The 11,766-nt window shown below is 34.8% G+C and overlaps 1 pseudogene; it reads left to right on the top strand.

Moving 5' to 3' along the window:
- The first annotated feature begins 6,206 nt into the window (after nt 1-6,206).
- On the top strand, nt 6,207-9,169 carry LOC141437182 (uncharacterized; annotated as a pseudogene).
- Nucleotides 9,170-11,766: the final 2,597 nt, after the last annotated feature.

Raw genomic sequence — 11,766 nt, forward strand, 5'->3', positions numbered from 1 at the left:
GATGAGGATGCGGAAGAGGAAGAGGATGATATGAAATATATAAATACTAGCAGACCCAACAGTCGCTGTCCTGTATGTACACACACAAAAATAATGAAAAGAACATTTTCCAATGGATCAAATTGTGAATCAAAACCATTCTCGAATTCCTCTTAAATTCCTCTTAAATTTTGAGGAAGCGAAAGCGGAAGAAGAATTTTTTATTTTTATTTATTAGGATGCGGTAACGGTTGAGGAACTCAAAACTTCTGCATTATGAGGAAGCGGAAGAGGTATCCTCAGCAACCCTACAAAATACACATAGATATGGACCAAAAATGTTGCTTTTCCATTGCTTGTTTACAAATCATTTCTGTATTTTTTTATACTTTAAATCTGTTTGCATTATAGTTTTGTTTAATTTTGGTTTATTACAGATTTTAGTATTCTGTTTTTTTTTTAACTTTACAACATATAAATAAAACATAAATTACTTGTAATGACTTCATTCCATTCCATTGTCCATTCTTTCAGTCATTCAATAAGTAAAATCACTGTATAAAATTCGCAAAAAATCTGACAACACTGAAAACATTCTATAGGTAGTGCCACGAGAGTTGAAGTGAATGATTACAGGCACAGCTACAAAAAGAACTGGTTGCACAAAGGAGAATGAAAGAAAGAAATAATAAATTTATTTGCCAAAATTCGGCACAGCAAAACACAAATTACAATTAAAATGAATGAGTAGGTAAATGTCAGAATCCTGCTGTCTTTACATAACATCTTATTGTGTCCGGAACTTCATCTTCAACTCTGGTGGCACTACTTATACCTACTGTAGTGAATTAAATTTGAAGTATAGCTAGGCAGCGCCACCTGAAGTATAGGTCGTGCACACAAGATGTAATGACACAGACAGTGACACCAGGATTTTGACATTTACTCATTCATTTCATTCTACTCCTTATGTGCAATCAATTCTTCATGTAACTGTGTGTGTAATCATTCACTTCAACTCTCATGGTACTACCTATATAGGTATTTGCTATCATTAACCCCAGCTTTTTTGCCATTTGTCATTTGCAAAATACTTACATCTGTGTGACAAAAGATTTGTCACACAATGTTTCTGTTAACACAAGTGATATGAAGAAAGGAATACCTTAACTCTGACATCACTGGTGTTCAGCCCAAACATTCTTATTAACTTAAAAATTGTAGGTGGTAAATATTGACTATGAGTATCTTGAGATATATGATAATAATAAACGTAAACACATTGATATTACGAAGGTGTTTAAAAACCATTGTTCTTATGTTGTACTTTCAAAAAAATTTCTATTTATTTGACTAAAATTATCATGAATTCTATTTTTTTTTATTTGTGTTGTGGCTTAAGAAATGCAAGTATTTTTGATGCAATTTATCATTGTCTGTCATTGTCAGTTACGTACGTACGTAGTCTATAGTACCTGGGCGACCGACCTTTGCTCGGACTAAAACTCGATAACAAGTGTTTTACCAGAGATAAGACCAAGCTAGATCGATTTTTCATCCCCGTAAACCCCTACATACCAAATTTCATCGAAGTCGTTGGAGCCGTTTCCGAGATCCCCGAAAGAATTGCTCGATTAAAGGATATAAAAACAACAGTCGTGTTAGTTTCACCATTTATACCTAACCCAAGAACGGCTGGACCAATTTATATTATTTTTGTTTTTTTTGGATTTGTCTGCGTAAGGAATAGGATAATAAGTATTAAAAACTTTGGAAAATTGTCGAACAATAAAATAAAAGAAAAAACATTTTTCCATACAAAATGTTCATGGTTTTTTCATCCGTCGGTCTGTTAAGGGCCTTTATCTCAGGAACGGGTGGAGGTATCGAGTTGAAATTAAAACCATAATTACATACAGAAATCTATAGTCCATTGAAGCTGTGGAAAAATCAAATTTGTAAGTTAACTTGAAAAAAAAAAAGATGCGGCCGTTTATGTCGCAAAAATCGTATATTTTGACATTCAAAGGAATCAGAATTGGTACGGTATGTAACAAACAGTACCTACTTTTCATTGACCTTAACATATCTTAATATATATAATTCTTCTGTACGTGTGTTTGTCACTTAACTACTTCTAAAAGGCTGGGCCGATTCAGATGAAATTTTGTGTATAAGTTTCAATAGGTTCCTGGATGGTTTGAAAACATAACGGAACCCGGTAGGTGTGGCGCTGCTGTCGGTATGTTATCATATATAATGTATGTAGTGCTGCTTTTCCAGGCAGGACAACGTCTGGCGGGTCAGCTAGTTACGCTATATACATATACATACACACATATATATATATATATATATATATAATTATATTTATACGTAGGTATCTGCTATTCAATGCAAATTAAATAATGAAGATTATTATTTCTCTGTTGTTAAGAAACGTTTTTCATACATTTACGTCTTTTTTTTATTTTGATACTTACGTCATTCTCTTTGTTAGTGACTGTAATGTCAAAGGCTCAGGGATCATTTTTAATGTTTTTTTATTTAACTTTTATGTTAAACAGTTTTGTTTTCTGGCTTGCCTCTTAGTATACCATTTAAACACTATGAAATGAAAATAAAAAATGACTGAATATTTGGCAATAGAGAGAGCCCACTTTCACTCCAGGGCACTCAGCACAACATCTACAGGAAGAAATAGACCATCCTGTTCTAAAATAAAGCACAGTAAGCTAAAATACATTAAAATAATGTTACATTACATACATTACAAAGTAATGTAACATTATTTTATGAAACATAGGCAAAACTACCTGTGCAAATTTGTGATCCTGGGGGTAAACTAAAATACAAATTTCAACTAAACCTTGCTTTCCACACAGACATTTTCTGTCTCCGTTTCAGGCCTCACGATGTAAGTATAGTAGGGTTCTATTTCATAGAAAAGGTAAAAGGCATGCGAGATATTAATGCTTGCGGAAATTAGGTAGTTACCCAGACCTATTGTTGTCTAAGCAGACTTTATTTCGTATTTATGGTAGCATGTTTAGGAAAATAGGCACATAAATACTTACGGGCGGAAATAGTTTGGAAGGTCGAACGCATATTACCTATTGGAGAAAATTTGTTGACTGATGATAGGTCAGCTATTCTCACCCTATGTGAGTTCTATGCTTAGCAAAAATACTGATCAACATTAACATCAAACCTCTGATACTGGATAATGCATATGACAATATACTGGACTTTAATTTACTACTTGAGTTTTAACAATATCAACGCAAAATATTGATGTGATGCGATATTTAAAAATTCTTTAGTACCTATCTTAAGAACTCTCAGTTTACTTTATGCCGTGATGGGCATAATTACGAATATTATTATACTTAGGTAGGTTTAGGTATAATATTCCATTTAAATTACTTCCCTTATAGCTAGAAAAACATCTGTCATAACTGCAAAATAAGGTCGCTAAGTAACCTCGTCATTTCATGCTTATTCAAAAACTATTATATATGATTGCAAGATTTTGTGTAATAGCTACCAAGTTGTCAAATTTACAAATTAAGGACTTGTATTACCAAACTGTAAAGTTTCTGTTAACGTGTGATGCCGTCTCTGTTTAATCGAACAAAATAAATAAAGGCAGCATCATAAATTATAGGTATGTCACATGAGAACAGGACCCTATCAAAAAGTGTTGGAAAAGACGTACTACGAAGTCGAATCCGTGTTAAAGATTTGAAAAATCTTTCATGCTAAAATTGGTAACTTTCAACTTTTTTGTGCAGGTTCCATATTCATACATTCATACATATGACATGATGGTGAAAAATGATCAATTTTTTTTTTTTATGAAAACAAAAATCTTTACAATTGTAAAGAAACCTGAAGGTAGGTATTTCATAACGCGAGAGAATCCGACGTACTTTGAACGACGTTTTATTTATTGCTATTATTGACATTTGTGTGTATCACAAAAAGGTTTTTATTTTGACGATAAGAAAGTACTTTGCTTCCCAAGATTTTATTTTCAGTGCAAGCCAAGAGAACAGTGGTTTTCGTGCGGCGGGTTGAAGAGCCTGAATATTCTAGTACTACCTAAAGGTTATATTATAAGTACAAAAATTATTATTATCATTGCCACGGTCCATTTCTCAGTAAAACTAATAATGAACACAACCACTTTGGTATACAAGTAAGTGAGAAGACGACGTAGACTAAACACTTGAATTAATTGAAGCCAAGGCTACAGTCTACAAACTTGGATTATGCTTATTAAATGTTAGTAAACTGAAACCACTAACTTCCAGACTGTTTTGAAATTTGATTATTTTCCCCATGTTTTTTAATATCCAGCCTTGCCTCAGGGGCAGTGAAAATTAACTTCTGAACGCGTTACCTTATTTCATTATTTCCCTGAAGGCTTTTTACACAAAGGTGTTATTAGAATAGAAGGTTACTTAGGTAATGTTGAAAATGTACTCTACATATCTACTGAAAAATCTATTTCCATCGTATTTTGTCAGATAAGTTTGTATTTATCTTGTTTTCTTAATTAGCTGCAGTAAACTTCAGTAGCTAAGCTTGTTGAGAAAGTAAAATTAATACGAACTTTTCCGAAAAATACGATGGCAAAAAATATTTACTACATCTGTACTTAAAACCTTAATCAGAAAATAGATATATTATTATTTGCTACCTTTTGGTTTGTACCGAAATTGTGCAAACAAAACTTTATTACTCTGGTGTCTATTCATCCGTATTTCCTTCGACAACTTCGATCTTTTTCATCTTTTAGAACATAATAGGTCTAAGTCTGACCCCTAAAGCAATAGATAATAAAAATAAACTGGGCCCGCGTGGGAACTCTACGGCCCAAGCTCTCTCATTCTGAGAAGGCCTGTGTGCAGCCTGTGGGACGTATAGGCCGAGATAATAATGACAATGATGACTAAAAATAAAACTTTTTTGAACATCAGAGGGTCTCCCTCCATATAATTATAATATAATTGTTAATAAGACAAGTAGTAATTAATGACAAGGTCCTAAAATAATAGTTGAGAAAAATATCCAGAAAGAAAAATACGTGACAGCCTTCTGCGTCAGGGAAATGTGTAAGAATTCACTTCCCTCACCTTAGGAAGTGAATCGTATAGGCAGGACATAACCTTGCGAGCGAAGGTTCGCGACTATGAGCGGCTTATAAATCTCATTATTAAACTAACCTTAGTTGCTTGGTGATGTGATGTGGAGCGTAAATGTCTGATGAACGGGAGTTAGGAGGGTAAACCAAAACTGGAAGGATTATCTGATTTATTACTCATTTTAGGTCCGGTTTTGTTCCGGTCCGTTACGTCTATCACAAGGCTGCATGTTTTAGACCTTAAAAGCTAGAAACTTGGAATAATGTAAAGGTCCGTTATTAATAAAATCGTTTTTACTCGATCTTCTTAATTAATATAGTGGTTAAGAAGCAACCCATGGTGTACGACGTTTATATAGAGGTAATAAAGTTAATACCTCCTCGAAAACAAACCAAAGCCGAGCTTTCTTGTCGCCCTCAGTCGCGTCGCGGACATCACTCACGGCAAACAGGTCAAATAAACCATGAGCAATTATAATCCCAGCGTAGACTTAATTAATCGCACTGACATTTCGCGACACACGTGAACACCCTCTTAAATAAGGTTTTGGGTTAATGTTACCTGATATTGAACGACCTTGAAACGAAGGCTCGCATTGCAACTTATCGTTCGTAGTTTAATGCATACATTTGGTAGTTAAAATTATGCTCATGTTGTCTCGTCTTCGATGATGAGAGTTCACAAGTGTAGTCCCGGCTTCATGACTCACTGACGCCACATAATTTTAAAGCTAGAAGAAAAAACGCCTACACGGTGCTGCCTATGTTATCTGTAATCCACTTCATTCGGTTTTTATGTCAAAAACTCGACGCCACGTTTCTCTCCGGAAAAATAGTATTTTCTAATAAAAGTGCAACAATATGGGGAAGAAAAGATCAACAGAAGAAAAAAGAACCCATTTATTGGAAAAGATAAGGAAACTTGACGAAAAATTAAGAATTCGGAGTCCGAAAAGGTAAAACGCTTTTGCATTCGCAATGTTTCAACGCGCCATTTTTTCCTATCATGCTTTTTTTTTTCTGTTTTTTCCTTTCGTGAAGATAATTATTATTTGAATAATCTCATCATCCTTAACCTTATTACGAATTGTACTTAATATGGTGTGCCTGTGGGGTGTTCTGTGGGAACACACTGGTTACAATTTTTTACACTAACCTTAAAGGGGAGTTCTGCGGGAACTCACATGGTTATGTGGAATGCATACGCTATGCTAATTGCCTTCGTTTTTTGTTAAACGATCCTCTTCGCATTGCAGCCGCTAGCGATGCACGCTTGCAGTCGCCGTCACAAGAGTCCCACGACGACAATGTCGAGAATATTAATCCAGAAGCCTTGGATGAACTTGTCGAAGAAGGCATTGATTTAACGGGACTGGCGACGGAGGAGGAGATTGATGACTCAATCTTGGAGATTTTGGGCGAGGGACCCAGTATTGATAAAAAGGGCCAGCCCCTTCACAACAAAATAGTTGTGAGATGGCAAGAAATTCTTAAGAAAGGCATGAAGAAAGAAGAAAAAAGATAAGTTAGCCAAAGATAATCCAGCTTTTGTTAACTGCGAGCTTATGTCCCCGCCCAAATTAAACCCAGAGGTCAGTGCTGCTTTGGCAGACAAGGAAATGGCTAAGCGAAGGGATCAATTAATTGAAAAGAGACAACAACAAGTGTCGACTGCATTGGCATGCTTAGGTTCAGCCTTACAGACATGCATTAAAGAAGATTTACAAGTTCACAAATTAAATATTATAAAAAAATCTGAATGATGCATCCAGATTACTGTGCGACTCAATTTATTTGGACACAAAAGGAAGGAGATCGCTAGTCCTGTCAGTAATAAATAAAGACATGAAGGAATTTCTTGTTCAATCAGAACCCAAAGAATATCTTTTTGGTGAGAATCTCGGTGAAAAAATAAAAACTGCCAGAACAGTTCAAAAGACAGGCAGTGACCTGAAAATACCAGATAATAGCAGGAAGTTCAATAATAAACAAAACGGCAATGCTACTAGGAAACCTTTTACTGCCAACAATAAGGCTTTAAACTGGCGGGGCCCTCCTCGTACCAACGTGAGGATGAACGGCGGAACAGCAGCAGGGGGGCCAGCACACAGCAGTTACCGGGGCGGACAGTTCCAGAGGAAGAAAGAAGAGAGGCCCTACCAACACAACAGGAAGTAAACAAGCAGGTTGGTAGACTTCCATACTGTTACCATTTTTGGAACAGTATTACCAAGGATTCTACTATCCTTAACTGGGTTAAGGGGTATAAGATACCTCTACAGGCTAAGCCATATCAATCTTCTGTTCCTCAGAACGATAAATTTACATCACTCGAAGTTCAACAGTTAAAGTCAGAAATTAATAAGTTATTGACTATGAATGCTATTGAGCTATGTGATGCACAGAAAGACCAATTCTGTTCACCTATATTTCTTGTTAAAAAACCAAATGGAACCTTTAGGTTCATTTTAAATCTTAAAAAGTTAAATTTATTTGTCAAAACAGAACATTTTAAGTTAGAAGATTATAGAACGGTGTGCAAAATATTACAGAAAGATGATTTTTTAATGACATTAGATTTGAAAGATGCATATTATATGATTAATATGCACAATGACAGTAGAAAATATCTGAGATTTTTCTTTCAGGGGAAATTATTACCAATTTACAGTCCTTCCTTTTGGCCTATGTACAGCGCCCCTAACTTTCACTAAAATAATGAAACCAATAGCAGCATACCTTAGGGAACAAGGCTTTGTTTCAGTTATTTATCTTGATGACTGGCTTTGTCTTGGAAATAGTTATAATAGTTGTATTAGAAACATGCAAGCAACAAGAAAACTCTTAAGAAATTTAGGTTTTATTATTAACGAGGAAAAAAGCATGAATATACCAAGTCAAAAGTGTTCTTATTTAGGACTTATTTTCAACAGTACTGATATGTCAATCAGTATTAGTAATGAGAAAGTAAATAACTGCCTAAAACTTATCAAAGAATTGCGTAATAAGGAATGTGTTAAAATTAGATTCTTAGCAAAAGTAGTAGGTACTTTAATTTCAGTTTGCCCTGCTACTAGGTATGGAATCCTATACACCAAAGAACTAGAAAGAAATAAATACCTGTCATTAAAACATAACAATGACAACTTTGAAGAATATACAAAGTTAAATCATGAGTGCAAGGAAGATCTAAGATGGTGGGCTAAGAATGTAGTAAATTCACACAATCCTATAAGAAAGAGCCATTATCATTTGGAAATCTTTAGTGATGCCTCTAGCAGAGGATGGGGTGCTTCCTGTGGGACTGAGACAGCTAGTGGTGTTTGGACTGATGATGAATTTAATCTTCACATTAATTCCTTGGAACTCATGGCAGCATTCTTTGGTATCAAGTGCTTTGTTAAGAATTTAACAGACATTCAATTATTACTTAGAATAGACAATGTCACAGCGGTATCTTACATCAATAGGTTAGGTGGTGTTCAATATCCCCACTTACATAGTATTGCAAAGTCAATCTGGCAATTTTGTGAATCAAAAAATATATGGATTTTTGCTACCTATATTAATACTAAAGACAACATAATAGCTGACTTTCAGTCCAGAAAAGAATTAGGTCACACAGAATGGGAACTCGGCTCTACTTATTATGATAAAATCGTTAATGTTTTTAAAACACCTGAAATTGATCTGTTTGCAACAAGAACTAATACAAAGTGCCCTATATTTGTTTCCTGGCATCCAGATCCAGAGGCATATGCAGTGGATGCTTTTACAATATGTTGGAACCAATATTTTTTCTATGCTTTTCCACCATTCTCAATGGTTCTTAAAACATTAGAGAAAATTATAACAGACAGAGCAACAGGTATTTTAATTATACCATACTGGGTAACTCAACCCTGGTTCCCGATATTCACCAAACTTTTGTGTTCTAAACCTTTAGTATTCAGACCCTCAGAAGATTTACTGACTTTAAAAAATTCCAGGTTGTTACATCCCCTTCATCGGAGTCTGTCCCTGATGGCAGGAGTATTATCCCGGCAAACCTTTTTAGATTCAGGTATTAATAATGAAGCGGTGGATATTATGTTGTCTTCAATTTCAAATAATACTATGAAGCAATATTTACCGAGTATTGTTGACTGGGCCAATTATTGTAATTTACATAAAATATGCTTAAGTAATCCTACAACTGAAGAAGTTATTATATATTTAACTAAGAAATTTAATGACGGATCATATGGAAGCTTGAATTGCCTTCGGTCAGCTCTTTCTTTTCTCATAGGTTCACATATAGGTAATGCAGTTAATATAAAGAGATTATTTAAAGGTTTTTACAAGTTAAGGCCGTCTGCCCCAAAGTATAATATGACATGGGATGTGTCCATTCTTTTAAATTTCATAGAAAATCAGCATTCAGTTCAAAATAACTTGGAGATAAATACAAAAAATACTGCAACTTTATTAATTCTTGCTACAGGCCAAAGAGCACAAACATTGTCCTTAATTGATATAAAAAAATATAGTCATTGGAAGTGATTGTATAAATATTAAAATTGATAAGTTGATTAAGACCTCAGCGCCCAATAGGTGTCAGCCTTTTCTTACAATTCCATTCTTCAATGAAAGGGTCAAATATATGCCCAGCCAGGGCTCTGGTAAATTATATTGAGCTCACCAAAACTTTAAGGTCAACTAGTAATTTGTTTATTACGTTAAGGAAACCTCACAAATGTGTGACAGCCAGTACAATTAGCCGTTGGGTTAAGAGTGTAATGAAACAGAGTGGTATTGATACTTCAATATTCTCAGCCCACAGCACGCGTCACGCTACTACTTCCGTCGCGTATCTTAAGGGAGTGAATATCGATGATATCCGTAGAACGGCTGGTTGGACTGGAGATTCATTGACTTTTGCTCGGTTCTATAACAGACCTATTCTGAATAATGTTAATTTTGCTGAAGCTGTGTTTGGAAATAAGTAATATTTTAGGGTTGTTTTCTGTTTTATCCAAAATATTCTACTAAACATTTAAAATAAAACATTTGATTTTATAGCTTTTCTTTGAACATCTACACTTGTGAACTCTCATCATCGAAGACGAGACAACATGAGCATAATTGAATAGTCAAACGAACTTACCCTTAAGTGAAGTTCGACTGGAATTATGCGAAGTGTTGTCTCGTCTGAAGATGATGAGTCCCACCCTACCCATACAGTCAAGCTAACTCGACAACCCTGCGCTATAAAATCGAAAGTGGTGTGTCTATAAACTTAATGAAGTGGATTACAGATAACATAGGCAGCACCGTGTAGGCGTTTTTTCTTCTAGCTTTAAAATTATGTGGCGTCAGTGAGTCATGAAGCCGGGACTACACTTGTGAACTCTCATCATCTTCAGACGAGACAACACTTCGCATAATTCCAGTCGAACTTCACTTAAGGGTAAGTTCGTTTGACTATTCAATTAACCGAGACACCTCACGATAAGGATTTTAGTTGTTGTCAACTATAACTCTCAGCTTTTGTTTTACAACGAGATAACAGGTGAACGCTGGGTATTATGATTTGACGTACGCGATAATATTACTTGATTTACATTTCTGGCCCTGTTCCACTTGGCTTACGTAGATGTTTTTACGCTTCATAAAATATCGCATACCGCTCATTACGTCTAGATGAACGCATAACGATGCATTAGCATTACTTTGAAAAGAGACTTAGGTACCTGCATGCCTTTACCAGTGCCAAGTTTGGGTCTCTAAATTAAGATAGGAAGCTTAGTAGATAGATGTTTTGATTCATTACATACTACCTATTTCTTTTTATAAGTCTTAGATAAAGTTAGATGTTGCTCAAAACTACAAGCTTCTTGGGGCTTTTGGAACTTCTTAAGTCTTCCTTAAGTTAAATGAGACTTAGTCAACTGAGATAATTTGACCCTAGAAGAGATTAAAACTGACCTATAAGCAATGGGTACATTGAAGGTTTTTAGGTTTTATATAGCATGTGGCTCTTTATAGAACTCAAAATTCATCATTTCATTGAACATCATGAATGCTTAGCTCGCATAACATGCGCAGAATTTAACTGTCTTCCATTTGCACGTATTACGTAATCATTAGTATTTAGTGATATGCTTACTTATGCTACTTGTCAACATTCTTCAATTTAATTACTCTTCCGAATGTTACTCGAGCCTCGTCATTCCTTAGAATACGAATTGACAACAGGAAGAACGGTCTGAAGATTACCATCTCTTCGTAATGGAAATTCTGTGTTTGAATATCTAATTGATACTTTGTCACAACAATGTCTCACGAAATCATCGTCACTTGCGAATAAGAAAAAATCCAGTACATTTGCATGTAAATAAGTTTCTGTTATGTACATCACGTACGTTAATGCAGAATGTGTATTGCTCTGACTGAGAATTACTTGTTTTGTAAGCTACTATCAATCATTGTAAATTTAGCAGCTGTTACTCTACTAGTAATTTCTTAATAGACTTAACTACACCTAGTTTACACATTTTTGAATTGTTGATCAAAAATGATTCCTCCAACTTTTACTAAAGCTTGCGATCACATCATGTAAATAAAGCAAATTAAATTAAAGTATTATTAACAAATAG

The sequence above is a fragment of the Choristoneura fumiferana genome, chromosome 17 (assembly GCF_025370935.1).
Source record: "Choristoneura fumiferana chromosome 17, NRCan_CFum_1, whole genome shotgun sequence".
In the NCBI taxonomy this organism is placed as follows: Eukaryota; Metazoa; Arthropoda; class Insecta; order Lepidoptera; family Tortricidae; genus Choristoneura; species Choristoneura fumiferana.